General features: G+C 38.8%; 1 long non-coding RNA gene across 1 annotated transcript; it reads left to right on the top strand.

The window, feature by feature from the left end:
• Positions 1–7,595: 7,595 nt before the first annotated feature.
• LOC141390521 (uncharacterized) lies at positions 7,596–8,162 on the top strand. The gene is made up of 2 exons (XR_012409394.1): positions 7,596–7,981; positions 8,066–8,162. It is a non-coding gene; the product is annotated as an uncharacterized lncRNA (long non-coding RNA).
• Positions 8,163–18,817: the final 10,655 nt, after the last annotated feature.

Below are 18,817 nucleotides of genomic sequence, written 5' to 3' on the forward strand. Positions count from 1 at the left end.
ACACGGCAGTAGGAATGGCAGCGGATGAGCCCATATATGTCAACGGTGGCGTCCACAGACTTCCGAGAAGTTTAAGCTCCTGCTTAGACGTTGTAGAGTGCCTGGAGGCCCTATACTCCTCAAGGAGTTAAACGGATAAGAAGAAGAAGACTAAGACGAAGGTCATTTTATAGTGATATTTGAATTAATTCTCTTTTGAGTTGTGCTATTATGACCTAAGAGGTACATTGAAAAACTAGGAGTCTACCAAAGTCCCACACACTCAACCATTAAGCTACGCGTTTCACGGGTGGTATATTAGAATGTTATTTAAGTGGGTTGACGAAGGCTATGGTTGGAAACTAGCATTTATACGAAAATCATTCGAAAATTGTATATTAAGGCTGTTTTAACTCAAAGGGAAAAAATCGGTGCCGTGTTGTTTTAGGCGGCACCCACCAAAATTTGCCAACATTTGAGCGAGGAATGTGAAAACACGTGCCACCGGGGCCTCCCCAAATGCGAATTTTCACAAAATCGCTCTACAGACCACATTTATTGTCAACAACAATTTACCAGTTTTTTGTTGTGGCTAAAAAAATAATCTCACGACGAACTGTGAAAATCGGCGCTGATTTTAATATTAGCTATATATATAGAAACTTTGAGGTCCGAGCGGCACGTGTTAACATATTTCGATTGTGCTCTAAGTTTGGCGATCTTAAAATATAACAAAACTAAAATCTTTGGGGATGTGACGCTTAAAAAATCTGATATCGATTTTTTTAAAACCACCAAATTTCTTCGCAAAAATTATAGGCACGATAACTCTCAAAGACGCTAACTGATTTGGTCCATACTTTGCACATCGAGTACCTCCCACATAAAATGTGGGAAAAAAAAATGCAGTTTAAGAGCTCCTCTCGGATCGTCTTAACATTTGTTTCAGCATGTTGTTCTTGAGGCCCTCTATACAACGGTAAAATTTTTTCGGGGGCAAATCCATACTTCCTCAGGTAATGTCCATAAACCCTTACGGCCCCAACTATAACGGTAGCAGGGAATTTCTTATTGATCCAAACTTCGTATATCGTTTAATTTCATCAGGGTGGAATATTGACTAGGCTAACCTCCCCACCAAATTCGGAAAAAGTGAAGTTTTGGAGCTCATCTGGGATCGTTTTGAATTTTTTTTTTCAGCAAATTATCCTAGCGGCCACTTTATGAAGGTCAATTTTTTCGGCGGCAAATCCATACTTCCTGAGATAATCGCCTGAAAGCTTCAGAAAAACCGTCACCATCTAAAATAGCGAATCCACAAAATAACCCTCGCAGGGAGTTTCTGAGTGGTCCAAACTTTGCGCATCGTATTATTTGATTTCATCATATATCAGGTTGGAATAGTCCATATTCCGGTTTCGCCCTTCTGGCACCTCCCATACAAAATTCGGAATAAGTGAAGTTTAGGAGCACCTGTCACTGTGCTCTTGAACCAACTTTAAATGGGAGGTGCTTACACCTTGGTAGTTTTTGCGGATTCGGAAGCTACAATGTTCATAGATGAGAAAAATCAATAAACAAAAACCGCCGGAGCGCTCAAAATTCACAGTTTTAGAGTTTCATTTAGGTTTTCACTATTTTGCTTGGAAACCGCAAGTCCTATCGATATAAGATTTGAGAAAATATTGTAGCTGTGAAAATTCTCTACAATACCATACCATTTTTGATATATATAAGTTCGGATTGAGATTATTAACTGACTGTATCGTCTCCTTATAAAACAATGCCGTGACTGCAATTCCCCAACTTAAACATACATATATATCAACCAACCTACATAAAAGTTGCAAAAGCCAATCTTGTAGAGAATTTCTACAGTTATAAGATTTTCTCTAGTCCAAATTCGATTAGACTTACCGTTTTCAAGCATTTTCTTTAGCTCCATTTTCATAGGACTTGCGGTTTCCAAGCAAAATCGCGAAACCCTAAAAAAACCTAAAAATGTGAACTTAAAAATTAAAAATCCCTCTTGCGATTTTTTCTTTTTTTATACCCTCCACCATAGTATGGAGGGTATATTAAGTTTGTCATTCCGTTTGTAACACATCAAACTAATCATTTGCGACCCTATAAAGTATATATATTCTTGATCAGGATAAAATTCTAAGACGATCTAGCCGTGTCCGTCTGTCCGTCTGTTGTAATCACTCTAGCGTCCGCAGTAATTGAGATAGAGTGCTGAAACTTTGCACCCGAGGGTATTTTTTCCATAGGCAGGTCAAGTTCGAAGATGGGCTATATCGGTCCACTCTTTGGTATAGCCCCCATATAACGGTACCTCCGGATTTGAGGTATTTTGACGTTATTCGCCACATTTGCAGACCGAATTAGCTATAATTTGGCACTTAGGGTTCCTAGTGATCAACAAACTTATATCCCAAAGGATATGGGCATAGGGCCATGTTTTGGTATAGTCCCCATATAACGGTACCTCCCGATTTTCGGTATTTTGAGAATTTTAGCCACAATTTTTAACCGAACTATCTGCAATTTGACATTTGAGGTTCTCAGTCGTCATGAAACATCTCCACCAAACATCGTCAACATAGGTCCATGTTTTGGTATAGCCCCCATATATCGGTACCTCCCGATTTTCGGTATTTTGAGCATTTTAGTTAAAATTTTTAACCGAACTAGCTGTAATTTGACATTTGAGGTTCTCAGTGGTCATGAAACATCTCCACGAAACATCGTCAACATAGGTCCATGTTTTGGTATAGCCCCCATATATCGATACCTCCCGATTTTCAGTATTTTGAGAATTTTAACTACAATTTTTAACCGAACTAGCTGTAATTTACCATTTAAGGTTCTCAGTGGTCACGAAACATCTCCACCAAACATCGCCAACATAGGTCCATGTTTTGGTATAGCCCCCATATAACGGTATCTCCCGATTTTCGGTATTTTAGCTGCAATTTTTAACCGAACTAGCTGTAATGATCGGTATGTTGAGAATTTTAGCTACAATTTTGTCTATTCAAAAATAATCGTCAATATACATAGGTCAATGTTTTGGTATATCTCCCCATGTAACTGTACCTCCCGATTTTCGGGAATTTTCAGTGGTCACGAAATTTCTTCACTAAAATTCGTCAACATGGGTCCATTTTTGAGGGTCTACATTGTTTTGATGAAACTACCCTCAATTTTACTCTTGAAGTTCCCTGCAGCTATAACACTTTTCGCCAAAAAATTTAAAGATAGGTTGACTCTTTGATATAACCCCGTAGGTGGTACCTTTCACCTAGCTGAACACATTTTTTTAGATTAGATTAGATAACAATGTGCAACCAAATGGAGGTGAAAGTCTGGGGCACGGAAAATTCCTCTTGGGGGAAAAAGGCCTTGGTGAGTATATCATGAACCCCGAAGGACAGATCCTCCGTGAGTCGAACTTCCGCGTTATGGCGTGATGAAATTTTTGTTAGAGACCCTGTGGGCCATCAGGAATTAGCGTTATAGCGTTATCGCGTGTTCACAGTTTAATTTAAGCAATAGTGGGAGGCAGTAGGAGTCTATCCATTGTCGAAAATGGAATATTGGCGTGGACCCATACCAACAAATTGCATATACCCCAAAGAAGAGTAAATACCAAACTTCAGTCATTTCGGTGGAATATTGAGGACACAACTTCAAAATACCGCAAATAGGGAGGTACCGTTCTATGGAAGCTATATAAAGGCGTGGTCCCATACCGGCAAAATTCTGGGGAAAAGTTTTGTACCCCCAATGAAGACTAATTACCAAATTTCAGCCATTTCGGTGTGATAATGAAGTTAAAACCGTCAAAACCTTTCATATAGACCCCATAGAACGGTACCACCCGATATTCGGTGTTTTGAAGGCTTTAGCTCATTATCCTACGGAAATGGCTGAAATGTTATTCTTAGTCTACGTTGGGGGTACAAACCTTTCTCCCAGACATTTGTCGGTATAGGTCCACGCTTTCATATAGCCCCCATAGAACGGTACCTTCCTATATCCGGTATTTTGAAGGTTGTGGCCTCAATATTCCACCGAAATGGCTGAAATTTAGTATTTGGTCTTCATTTGGTGTATTAAACGTTCCATATGATATCTGTTGTTGAAATTTATTCATATAACCCCCATAGAACGGTACCACCCGATTTTTGGTATTCTGAAGGTTTTAGCCTCATTATCACAACCAAATGGCTGAAATTTGGTACTTAGTCTTTGTTGGGGGTATAAAACTTTCTCCTAGAAATTTATCGATTTAGATCGACGGCCTAATATAGCCCCCATATAACGGTACCTCCCGATTTTCGGTATTTTGAAGGTTGTGGCCACAACAACCCACCGAAATGGCTGAAATTTGGTATTTAGTTTTAGTTGGATTGAAATTCTGATTGAAATTCGTCGGTATAGGTCCAAGTTTTCATATAGCCCCCGAAGGACGTTACCACCCCATTCTCGTAATTCTGAAGGCTGTGACGACCGAAATGTTTGTTATTTAGTCTTCCATGGGGTTATATATGATTTATTCGGAAACTCATAGTGAAATTTTGTGTAGATTTTATCTTCTTTTGACATTTTTCAGCTAGAACCAAGTTTCATATTACTTTCATGTATCAACTCAAAATAAGAACGAAATTTTTTTCCTCAAAAAAAATTTTAAATATTGGTTTTTCAGCAAAATTGATACTGATATTTTCATGATACGTAATGTAAATGGAGACCTCATTTCTGTGGTGACCTACAGCGAAATTTGACGAAAAATATATTTGTCTTTGACGTCATGCCTCTAAAATCATGTTTGTTGGACAATTTTGAATAAAAAAATAAAACGTGTTTTTCCTTTTTTAGAGATTCCTGGCGATTAGGATAGATTTACAGATTTCGGGTATTCTGAGGACTATAGTAAAGTTTTATGACGAGCAATTTTGTAGAATATTTTGATTTGATATGGTCACATCTTAAATGAGATTTTGAAAGATTTTCGAAAAAAGGACAGAAAAGAGCCTTTTAATGAACAGCATGAGGGTTACAATTTTTAACACAAAAATTCCCCATACTTTTGTCTTTAAAGTTGCCAAAGACACTGTCTAAAATGCACGGATTCCAAGATATCTTAAATGAAATATTGCGGAAAAACAAGAAATGGGCGGAACTTGTCCCGCCTACTTTGGTTACTTTCCGATGTCAAGGTGAAAAACGCCGATACACGTGTCTCATATTTTTAGCCCTACTTTCATAATCTGCTCAGTTTTTCCCATCATTTTGAAAAAAATTGAATTTTTTTTGCACAGTGTAATCGAAACATGTTGAATGAAATGCTTCTTAAGCTGGCTATACATTGTCAGTTTTGAATGACAGCTTTGCTCAAATAATCGGTTGCTTGCTAGTGTGTGTGGCCGTTCATTTTTGTCATTCACCATGCAACCACAAAATATTTTGTGGTTATTGGATGGTTGGCCAGTTATGGATAATTGCGAAAAAAAAATCGACATTCAAAACTGACAATGTGTACTGCACTTTAGTATAGTAGCTGTTATATAACAAGCGACTATTTCCTCTTTCGAGGAATAAGGGAAGGAAAACTAATAATTCCTCATTCCCAGTGGTGTAAGGTATCATATCGTCGTCGCCGCCCGAATTTTATTTTTTTCCTGCCTAATTAAAACCCACAATTATTGGTGTCCACGATTGTTGGTCTTATATCTAGATAAAAATATTCTTTCAAAATCCACAATTATGTGTCGGATAGGTCCGATAGTGTCTCAAAATTAATCTTAAAATCCACAATTTTTGGCCTGATAACTTTTAAAGAACTTTTCTGACACATTGGTCATTTTATGAAAAATATTTCGTATTTGTCATTAAAAATATTCAGCGGGGGAATACATTAATAAATACGGATGTATTTTAAATTATTTTTATGAACATTTTATTAATGATTATTTTACGTCGATTAAAGTGAGACGGGAGCGTATGGTATTGGCTATGAATTATAAACAAAACCAGTAAGGAAAGGATCAAAGTCGGGCGGGGCCGACTATATGATATCCTACACCACTGTGAATATGTAAAATATAAATCGGAGCTATATCCAGATCTAAACCGATTTTGATATAATTTGGCACCTTTATTTCCAGACCGAATTCAGTCACACATTCCAAATATCATTGAAATCGGACTTATATAGCGTGTTTGGAGCAGCAAATACGCGAAATCGGCCGAAAATATATATGGGTGCTATATCCAAATCTGAACCGATTTCGATATAATTTGGCACATTTATTTTTAGACTGAATTCAGTCACACATTCCAAATTTCATCGAAATCGGAAATATATAGCGTGTTTGGTACAGAAAATACGTGAAATCGGCCGAAAATATATATGGGAGCTATATCCAAATCTGAACCGATTTTTATATAATTTGGCACACTTATTTCTAGACCAAATTGAGTCAAACATTCCAAATTTCTTTAAAATCGGACGTATATAGCGTGATTGGTGCAGAAAATACGTGAAATCGGCCGAAAATATATATGGGAGCTATATCCAAATCTGACCCGATTTCTATATAATTTGGCACACTTATTTGTAGACCGAATTCAGTCACACATTCAAAATTTCATCAAAATTGGACATATATAGCGTGTTTGGTGCAGCAAATACGTGAAATCGGGCGAAAATATATATGGGAGCTATATCCAAATCTGAACCGATTTTCCCCAAAAGCAATAGCGTTCTTCCTATGGCTAAAAAAGTTGTAGTCCCCAATTTTCAGCTGAATCGGACAAAAAATGCGACCTGTACATAGCGTGATTGGTGCAGCACATACGTAAAATCGGGCGAACGTATATATGGGAGCTATATCCAAATCTGAACCGATTTCGATATAATTTGGCACATTTATTTTTAGACCAAATTCAGTCACACATTCAAAATTTCATCAAAATTGGACGTATATAGCGTGTTTGGTGCAGCAAATACGTGAAATCGGGCGAAAATATATATGGGAGCTATATCCAAATCTAAACCGATTTTCCCCAAAAGCATTAGCGTTCTTCCTATGGCTAAAAAAGTTGTAGTCCCCAATTTTCAGCTGAATCGGACAAAAAATGCGACCTGTACGTTGCGAACAAAAATACATGGACAGACGGACAGACAGACAGACGGACGGACATGCATAAATCGACTCAGAAAGTGATTATATGTATATCCCCAAAAGGAACTATGGGTCTATTTCGTTTCCTTTTGTATGTTACATACAAATGCACAAAGACATAATACCCCTTACCACTGTGTTATGTAGGGTATAAATATGTTTTAAATCTGTTATCGGGTCTAAAGGTTTAAAATACTTACGCTGGTAAGTTTGCCATTATAAAAGGTTAATATACCTGTGAAAGTAGCAACAGTTATTTCTAGGAAATTCATGTTTAGGAGATTGTATTGAAATTCTCATTACAACGCTTGTTGGGATATGATTAAGATATCTTTAATGGGGGTCTTTATAAGTTCGTTCACGGTGACAAAATATTACCAATTAAATTGTGTCTGCATGCAATTTAATGTGTGACATTATGATCTCTCTGTTTTAGCAAATAAGTAGTAACAGTCAATAATTTATTCGAAGTAGTACCCCAATTATTCGTAATTCAAATTGCTCGGCTCTCATTCACAGAGTCCGGCTCCCTCTCCAAAAACTTGGTTTTTCGACAACACTTTCAGGCATTAATTCAACAATTTGTCACGCATTCATTTGCATGCACCCACACCACTTAAGAAGTAATATTTTTCCATTGGACATTTTACATTGAACGAACTATATAAAGCCCCTATGAAACATTTTTTAATCATTCAACTATTCATCGTTGTGTCAAGTATTCCAAATACAATCTCCCAAAAATGAAGTTTCTAGTAATGGTTGTTGCTGCTTTCACCGCCCTATTGGCCTACAATGATGGCAATGTAAGTATTTTCGAACATTTCCAACTGGAAGAAAATTTAGAACATGGAATTTACATTTATTCATTTTTTCCTTATAATTTATAGCCACCACCAATCAATCCCTACTAATCGTAGAGAACTCCAGCAGTAATGATATAAAAACAATAGTCCTGAATAAAATGTTTATAAATGTGCATTAAAATTCAATCGTTTTTATTAAAGGGTTCCTGTCACCGACGTAGTCAGAAGGGTGGGTCAAAATGGAATTTTTTAGACATTTTTTGTACATTTTACTTGCAATAGTACAAATTTTGTCGGTATGACATTCTGTGGTAATCTATATGGTGTCAGTGTGGACGACTATTCAAACCTTGCAGAATGTCGGTCTGAGGACTGCTATAAAGTACCACCCCATGACACCAGTGGGTCATCTTCATCAGGAGAGGAAGATTTTACAGATGTGTCAGCGCAACAAGGTGTTGTCGATAGTTTAGAGAAAATTCCAAAAGTACAAACAGGAAACTCTAAATCAACGAGCTTATCATACAGAATTGTGTAGCATTCACACTGATACTGAGATACAAAGATACAGAGTAAATGCCGTACTCGGAGAGCATCACCGATCTATCGGAGCTGAAATACACCAGTTTTCAATGCAAACACGAGTGGTTTCAGCTCTACGGTAATCAACTAATATAACTATCGAAAGGAGCAACTAACATTGATCCAACCTTTGCACATCGTAATATTTCTCTCCAACTTCAATCACATTCAAAAACAAGTAAGAAAGTGTCAGTCGGCTTTGCCGACAGAGATATACCCTCAGCCTGTTATAACGGGTGGTTTTATCTAGGGCTGAGGTACGCTCAGTCGCTGCCAGGGTCGGCCTAAGGACCCACAAACCTTAAGTGAAACACGAGTGTTTACAAGTTTAATCTTTATTTTGAACTCTTGGTGTTTGATGAACGAATAATATATGTGTGTGGAGAGTGGATGCAATATTAGTGATTAGTTGAGATTGGTTCTGTGTTATTCGGCGGCTGTCGGATCGGCACTGGCTTTGTAATCGTCTGGTATGGCTCGACTCCACACTAATCGGTTTGCTATCGGCTCGGGGCAGTCGGGTTGCTTCGTCTCGGCAGCTGTAGGGCGTGGCTCGGCTCTACAAGGCTCGGGTTGCTGTCGGCTCGGGGCAATCGGGTGGCTTTCGGCTCGGCAGTTGTCGGATGTGGCTCGGCTCTACAAGACTCGGCTTGCTGTCGGCTCGGTAGTTGTCGGGTGGACTCGGCTCTACACGACTCGGATTGCTGTCGGCTCGGGGCTCTCAGTAGCTTTCGGCTCGGCAGTTGTCGGGTGGACTCGGCTCTACACGACTCGGATTGCTGTCGGCTCGGGGAAGTCGGGCGGCTTCGTCTCGGCAGCTGTAGGGCGTGGCTCGGCTCTACAAGGCTCGGGTTGCTGTCGGCTCGGGGCAATCGGGTAGCTTTCGGCTCGGCAGTTGTCGGATGTGGCTCGGCTCTAGAAGACTCGGCTTGCTGTCGGCTCGGTAGTTGTCGGGTGGACTCGGCTCTACACGACTCGGATTGCTGTCGGCTCGGGGCTCTCAGTAGCTTTCGGCTCGGCAGTTGTCGGGTGGACTCGGCTCTACACGACTCGGATTGCTGTCGGCTCGGGGCTCTCAGTAGCTTTCGGCTCGGCAGTTGTCGGGTGGACTCGACTCTACACGACTCGGATTGCTGTCGGCTCGGGGCTCTCAGTAGCTTTCGGCTCGGCAGTTGTCGGGTGGACTCGGCTCTACACGACTCGCCCCTGGGCAATCGGGCGGCTGTCAGCTCGGCAGTTGTCGGATGTAGAACTCGGCTCGGCGTTATTCGGGTGGTTGTTGACTCGGTACTCTTCGGGTGTGGAACTCAGCTCATCAGTCGTCGGGTATATGGGTTGCTGTTAGGAAGGGAACGATTAGGGGGAGCTGGCTAAGAGCTTGGAGCTTACTAAGAGCCTGGAGCGTGCTAAGCGCAGAGAGCTTGCAAAGAGCTTGGAGCGTGCTGAGCGCAGAGAGCTTGCTAGGAGCTTGGAGCGTGCTAAGCGCAGGGAGCTTGCTAAGAGCTTGGAGCGTGCTAAGCGCAGGGAGCTTGCTAAGAGCTTGGAGCGTGCTAAGGGCAGGGAGCTTGCTAAGAGCTTGGAGCGTGCTAAGCACAGGGAGCTTGCTAAGAGCTTGGAGCGTGCTAAGCGCAGGGCCGAATCGGGGCTGACTTGGTAACGGGACTGCGGACGAGCCACACGTCTGTTCGTACTTCGTCGGCTGGTGTTCGACGACTTCGGTGAATAAAACCAGAATACATATTCGGGTAGTTACACGAAGTGAATGAGAATTATTATAAACGGTGGTTATCGTTAATTACTCCCAAGTTAAATTTGTACACTATACTGACTGTGAAGTGGTGGTTGATGGTAATGGATGCATGTAGAAATACATATATGAAACGGTCACGTTACACTGTGTAAATTGAAACATTTTTTCACAAAAAACTTATGTATTTAGGGGGTTTCAAAATTTTGGTCGTATGAACCGACAAAAATGTTGATTAGGATTAAGGTTCAAAAATTTTGCGGAAAAGGTACTTAAAGGAATGGACCGACATAGACCATGGGGGTGCCATAGGGGGTTTTTACACCCTTCGGTCTGTTTTCTCAAGAAGTATGAACTTGCCCCTGAAACAACTTTTACCATCGTAATTGCGGCAGCGAATGTAAGTTGTTTGAACAAAAATCAAAGTGATTCAATAGCAGGTCTTAAAGTGAACTTATCCAAAATTTTGTGTGGGAGGTACGGGATGGAGTGGACAAATATAGTCCATATTCGAAACTGATCTATATCTAGTAGATATTATGAGAATGTTTAAAGTATGGACCAAATCGGTCACTCCCATCAAGAGTTATCGTGCGCACAATTTTTCCGAATATTTTTGAACTTTTGTGGGGTAGGTACCTGAAGGAGTGGACCGATTTGGCTTATCTACGAACTTAAACTAAGTTTGGAAACAATATTACGAAGGCCAAATTTGGCCGGAATCGGCATTTCCGTTCGAGAATTATCTTGCGCTTCCACCCATAAAAATGGTGTTATAGGGTTTGTTTCCAACTTTCAGGCTTTTTTCAGGAAGTATGGACTTGCACCTGAGGAAACTTGTACCTTCGTATAGGGGACATTGAATACAAGATGTTATAACAAAAACCAAGGCGATTCGAGAGCAGGTCCTAAACTGAACTTTTCCGAAATTGTGTGTGGGAGGTACTCCAAGGAGTTTGCCGATTGAGTCCATATTGGAACCTCATCTAAGTCTGGTAGAAATTTCATAATGTGCAAAGTATGGACCAAATCGGTTACTCCCTTCAAGAGTTATCGTACGCACAAATTTTCCGAACATTTTCGACCTTTTGTGGGGAGGTACCGGAAGGAGTGGACCGATATAATCCATCTTTGAACTTGAACTAAGTTTGGACAAAAAAATATTACGAAAGCCAAATTTTGGACCGAATCGGCAGATCCGTTCGAGAGTTATCTTGCGCTCCAACCACTACACACGGTGTCATAGGGTTTTTTGTAACTTTCAGGCTATTTTCTCAGGAAGTATGGACTTGCCCCTAATGAAACTTACAGCGTCGTATAGAGGACAGCGGATACAACTTGAGTAAACAAAAATCAAAGCGATTCGAGACCAGGTCCTAAACTAAACTTTTCCGAAATTTTATGTGGGAGGTACCCGAAGGAGTGGACCAATTGAGTCCATATTGGAACCTCACCTAAGTTTGGTAGAAATTACACGATGTGCAAAGTATGGACCAAATCGGTTATTCCCTACAAGAGTTATCGTGCGCACAAGTTTTGCGACAATTTTTGAAAATTTGTGGGGGAGGTACCTTAAGGAGTGGACCTATATGGGCTTAAATCGAATCTGGACAAAATATTTCGATACCCAAAATTTGAACCGAATCGATTGATCCGTTCGAGAGTTATCGTGCGCACCAGCCAGACAGACGGACAGACAGACAGACGGACGGACATTGCTAGATCTACTCAAAAATGTCTGAAACGGATATCGTACAAACATACTTGGGGTCTCAAACCATTATTTCGATGAGGCACATTTTTGGTCGTATCAAAGTGTAAATACCCTCTTTAGCCTAAAGGCTGAGGGTATATTGAACTCCTTATGTGTGTATATCGGACAACTCCTTCCTCCCTCAAAAAAAAAATAATGTTTTGAAATTGTCATCACAGGTAGTTCTTGTAATTATGTTGCATTACTTACATGACCCAAAAGCTCTAAAAAAATGAGAACGGCGTTATGTTCGGCCAGGCCGGACTTGTTATACCCTCCACCACGATTTGTATTGAAGTAAAATGGAAAACATTCGTTTCCCTTCGTTTATTAAGAAGACTAAATACCAAATTTCAGCAAATTCGGTAAAACAATGTGGCTAACCTTTAAAATACCGAAATTCGTGAGGCACCGTTCCATGGGGGCTATATAAAAACTTCGTTCTTTACCTACCAATTTCTGGCGGAAAGTTTTAGAATAAATACCAAATTTCCGATATTTCGGTAAAACTTTCAAAATACCGAAAATCAAGAGGTACGCTTCTATGAGGGATAAAGGAACCCGCGGACCTATACAGCTAATTCTCTTCTGGAATATTATATTTTGTAAAGAAAATTAGATTACAAATTTATACATTTTAGGATGAAATCATTTGTTTTAATTTTGGACTGTTAATTTTACATAATTCCATAGTGGATCAAAATCTAACAAAATCCTTAAATTTTTGGGGATATTGTTAAAGGAAGAAATGTTCCAAATCAAATTTCACTATGTTTCTCCAAACAAAAGATGTCTCTAACTAGAATATATAACCTTGTTTTTGATATTTTTTACGATTTTTATCCAGATTGTCGGAGCCAACCATGTGATACCTTACACCACAACCTGTAGGAATTAGCTATGTGCAACCGCCTTGCACGCTGAATGTCCGGGTTCGATTCCCATCAAATTGTCAACGGTGACAAAATACCCCTTAGTAATGTTGGCGATATTTCCTGAGTATTTCAGCCATGTAAAACGTCTCTACAAGTGGCAACTTAGGACACGCCGTTCGGCCTCGGCGATAAAAACTAGGTCACATATCAATAACTTAATATGAATGCATTGGTATAAGAGAAGCCTCCCTTGCCTTTACTGGGATGTTTGTGGAAAAATATATAAATTATACATTTCTAAAAAATATTCGAAAATTTGAAATTTCACATTGATTAGCCCCCCGGCTACATCTTCAAATTGTCTTTGAATATCAGGTTCCTTTTTGAAATACATAATTGGGAAAATTGCGAGTTTATTGAAGATCTATCGTCCAAAAATTGTGCACCTGTACCTCACATATGCTTCGAAAATAGTTCATTGTGGGCATATATTGTGATATCAAAAATATATTTCAGACCGGTAGAAATAAGTAACACTGAATAGAAATTCAAAAAATTTGCATTATTCATATTCAATTATACACCAAAGAAGATAGTATAAGTCAGCTGCGCTAACGGTGATATACCCTCAGCCTCTGCCGTATAAAAATATATTTATTTTTTAACACTAGTTTGCTTTAAAATACTTGGAAACTGTAGGTATCGTAATATGGGGCTATACCAAATCAATTTTAGTAAGCTAACTTCTGAGTTTTGGAAAAGTTTGAGAATTATTTTTTCAGATTTGCAATTTTATTGGAGCCGGCAGGGGTTTTTGGAACTTCTGGACTATTATCTTAGGAAGTATGACTTACCCCGGAAAAGGGACGAGAATAGGGACCGTGAAATGAACCTTCTTCAAAAAAATCAAATAGATCCGATACGGGTCCTCAAACTGCACTTTTCCCAAATTTTGTGTGGGAAGTACTCGAAGGACGGACCGATATAGTCCATATTCCAACCTGATACATGACTGGATGAAATAATACGATGTGTAAAGTTTCGACCTATCAGAAAATTCCCTTGAGAGTTATCTTGCGGATTTGCGGCGCAAGTACAATCTGCTGAAAAGAATTCAAAAGACTTGAGAGGACTTTAAATTTTTATTTTCCGAATTTTGTGTGGGAGGTAACCTAAGCTGTGGACCGATATAGTCTTATCCGATCTATATCTGGAAGGAATAAAAATATATATGGAGAGTTTGGAGCAAATCGATTGCTCACTTCGCCAGTTATCGTTATTGAACAATTTTTCGAAAACAATTTTGAACTTTTTTGGGGCAGGTGTGGACCGACATAGCCTACATTCGAACTTAAACAAAGTTTGGGCAAAATATTACGAAGTATAAAATTTGGTTCTAATTGGTAGATCCGTTCGAGAGTTATCGTTCGCGCCAGCCAGCTAGACATTAAGAGTGACAGATGACCGGACAGAGCTAAAATTGGCAAAATTGTCTGAAAGGAATTTCGTCCAAACATACTTGGGGTCTAAAACCAATATTTCGATGAGACGCATCTCTGGTCGTATTTTGTTTGTATCCTGTAAATCCTAAGGTATAAAATAGGTGGCGAGGCGACCCCATCCTGCAGTATTTGTATAAAAAATCAAATTTTTCAACTGAATTGAAAATTTCTCTGTCATGATAGAGACAATTTGTAGCATGGGAGGAAATTGTGGTCCTCTACACAAAACCCATTATATATTAGGCAGTAGGCCCGTTATCTAGCAGACGCTTATTGCAATATGCATCAGGGAAAAGGTCAGTAGTTATTATTCCATATGTAGGCTACTTTGCCGGTATATGCCCTCCAGGAATTAAAATATAGACCAAAAATAAAATTTGTATATTTCTCATACAAAAGTAATGGTCTATGTCACCCGCTAAATAATATCAGATCATCATGCAAAATTATAGGCATTTTCTTCTACCTAAACTCTTACCTCGTGCAAAATTTCATGACTATTGTCCTCTAAAGTGTTAATTACTACACTACAAACAAAAAACTGGATATGTTAGGCTGTAGCTCTTTTATCTGATCACGTACATCAACGTAATCGACACCAGTGCAAAGGTCAGGAGATCGTCTTCCAAATATATCTCACGAGGGAAGAATGTGTCTTTCAGGAACAAAGATATAAGCTGTATATACAAATTTTTCACAATTTTCACACAAAAGTTCTGGTCCATTTAACCCTCTAAATATTATCTGATCGGCATCTCAAATTGCAAGCTACTTCTTTTTCATATACTCTTACCATATTTAAAATTTCGTGTTGATCGGACTATTATTGCGACCTACAGAGCCACTACAAAATTGGATAAAAATTATGTTTTTGGTCCATTTTACCCGCTAAATATTTCACGATCATCTCTAACAAAAATAGGGATCTATTCTGGTCTAAACCCGACCTCCATGCAAAATTTCGTGATGATCGGTCCATAATTGCGGCCTGCAGTTTGATTATAATTTATAATGGACATCTCAAAATCGTTTTATCTCGTCGAGATATGAAGATTGGTATACCATATTGGGGGTCTCCGACAAATATTTCGCGGTGTTACATGAATTTTTACCAAAGCAAACTTATAATACCCTGTCCACGTAGTGGTGTAGGGATAAGTCAAGGGTACCTTATATTGAATACGAAAATGCGTTGGAGGTCTACAGATATTGTCTAGTGAATATATAGATAACATATGGGTCCTAAGATGCACGATTTTGTCGTGGTCCTTAATAATATATTTAGTGTAGAAACGCCTGCTTTGTTGAATTTTACGGGAAAAAGATATCTTAAATCGAATATTTCGCAAAAACAAGAAATGGGCGGAACTTGTCCCGCCTACTTTGGTTACTTTCCGATGTCAAGGTGAAAAACACCGATACACGTGCCTCATATTTTTAGTCCTACTTTCATAATCTGCTCAGTTTGTCCCATATTTTTTTTGTCGCACAGTGTTATTTATTTACTTACAACCTTATCTTTTTATACCCTCCACCATAGTATGGAGGGTATATTAAATTTGTTTTTCCGTTTGTAACGCATTGAAATACTCATTTGCGACCCTATAAAGTATATATATTCTTGATCAGGGTAAAATTCTGAGTCGATCTGTGCACGTCCGTCCGTCCGTCCGTCTGTGGTAATCACTTTAGCATCCACAAAAATGGAGATAGAACGCTGAAATTTTGGGAAAATACGTCTTTTGTTTGCAGGCAGGTCAAGTTCGATGATGGGCTATATCGGTCCACGTTTTGGTATAGCCCCCATATAACGGTACCCCCCGATTTACGGTATTTTGCCGTTTTTAGCTAAATTTTCAGTCCGATATAGCTATAATTTGACATTTAGGGTTCTTAAGTGTCAATAAACGTATATAACAAAAGTTGTTGGCATAGGTCCACGTTTTGGTATAGCCCCCATATAACGGTACCCCCGATTTACGGTATTTTGACGTTTTTAGCTACATTTTCAGACCGATGTTGCTATAATTTGACATTTAGGGTTCTTAAGTGTCAATAAACTTATATAACAAAAGTTGTGGACATAGGTCCACGTTTTGGTATAGCCCCCATGTAACAGTACCCCCCGATTTACGGTATTTTGCCGTTTTTAAGCTACATTTTCAGACCGATTTAGCTTTAATTTGACATTCAGGGTTCTTAAGTGTCAATAAACTTATATAACAAAAGTTGTTATATGGTATAGCCCCCATATAACGGTACCCCCGATTTACGGTATTTTGACGTTTTTAGCTACATTTTCAGACCGATGTTGCTATAATTTGACATTTAGGGTTCTTAAGTGTCAATAAACTTATATTACAAAAGTTGTGGACATAGGTCCACGTTTTGGTATAGCCCCCATGTAACAGTACCCCCCGATTTACGGTATTTTGCCGTTTTTAAGCTACATTTTCAGACCGATTTAGCTTTAATTTGACATTCAGGGTTCTTAAGTGGCAATAAACTTATATAACAAAAGTTGTGGACATAGGTCCACGTTTTGGTATAGCCCCCATATAACGGTACCCCCCGATTTACGGTATTTTGCCGTTTTTAGCTACATTTTCAAACCGATTTATCTATAATGTGACATTTAGGGTGCTTAAGTGTCAATAAACTTATATAACAAAAGTTGTGGACATAGGTCCACGTTTTGGTATAGCGCCTATATAACGGTACCCCCGATTTATGGTATTTTGACGTTTTTAGCTACATTTTCAGACCGATTTAGCTATAAATTGACATTTAGGGTTCTTAAGTGTCAATAAACTTATATAAAAAAAACTAGTGGACGTAGATCAATGTTTTGGAATAGCCCCCATATAACGTTACCGCCCGATTTCAGGTATTTTGACGATTTAAGTCGCATTTCTAGACCGAATTAGCTATAATTTGATATTTAGGGTTCTTAGTGACCAAAAAACTTATATTCGAAATAATTATGAACGTAGGTCCATGTTTTGGTATAGCCCCATATAACGGTACCTCGGTATAACGGATTTCGGTATCCCCATATAACGGATTATCGGTATTTTGAGAATTTTACCTACAAGTTCTAACCGAATTATCTGTAATTTGAACATTTGACATTTGAAATTCTTAGTGGTCACCACACCTCTCAACCAAAAATTGTCAAGAAAGGTCGATGTATTGATAAATCCCCCATATAAAAGTACCTCCCGATTTTCAGTAATTTGATGATTTTAGCTACAATATTAAACCGAACTAGCAGTAATTTGACATTTGAAGTTCTTAGTGGTCACAACACCTCTCCATAAAAAATTGTCAACATAGGTCCATGTTCGGATATAGCTCCCATAAAACGGTACCTCCCAATTTTCAGTAATTGGCAATTTTAGCTAAAATTTTTAACCGAACTAACTGTAATTTGACATTTGAAGGTTGTAGTGGTCACCACACATCTGCATCAACAATTATCAACATAGCCCCAATATAACGATACTTCCCGATTTTCGGTACTTTGAGGATATCACTCGAATCCTAAATTTGCAATTCAAATTACTGTTAAAGTGTAGGATTGAGATTACAAAATTTTTTAGTAAGTAAACTTCTGATTCTTGGCGATCTCGAAGTATTTAATTATGTTAAACTAAGTTTGGAAGAAGTTTTTAATAAAGTTTGTGAGTTATATTGTACACTAGCTATTTTGTTATGTGCCGACATGGATTTTTTTCGAGCTTTTGAGCCATTATATTAGGAGGTATGGACTTACTTCTGAAAAAATTGTACCGTTCTAATGGACAACCTGCTGAAAATTTTCAAAACTATTGGGTAGCAGCTCTTAAACTTCACTTTTTCCGAATTTTGTATGGGAGGTGCTCGAAGGGCGAAACCGGAATATGGACTATTCCAACCTTATACATGATGAGATCAAATAATACGATGCGCAAAGTTTCGACCGCTCAGAAACTGAATGCGAGAGTTATCTTGGGGATTTGCCATTTTAGATGGTACCGAGTTTTTTTGAAGCTTTCAGGCCATTATCTCAGGAAGTATGGACTTGCCCCAGGGGCCGCTAAGAAAACTTGCTGAAAAAAGTACTCGAAGGAGTGGACCTTTATAGTATATATTCGAACTTCATCTATTACTGGTAAAAATATTACGATGTGCAAAAAATGGACCAAATCAGTTAGCCTCTTCCAGAGTTATCTTGCCTATAATTTTTGCAAAGGGATTTGAACTTTTGTGAGGCAGGTAACCGAGGGAGTGGACCGACATGACCCACCTTCGAACTTTAACTAAGTTTGAACAAAATATTACGAAAGCTAGATTTTGGACCAAATCGGTTAATCCGTTCGAGAGTTATCGCAGACA

This window comes from Musca autumnalis, unplaced genomic scaffold (genome assembly GCF_047663935.1).
Source record: "Musca autumnalis isolate F117 unplaced genomic scaffold, ASM4766393v1 scaffold_1, whole genome shotgun sequence".
NCBI classification, from domain to species: Eukaryota; Metazoa; Arthropoda; class Insecta; order Diptera; family Muscidae; genus Musca; species Musca autumnalis.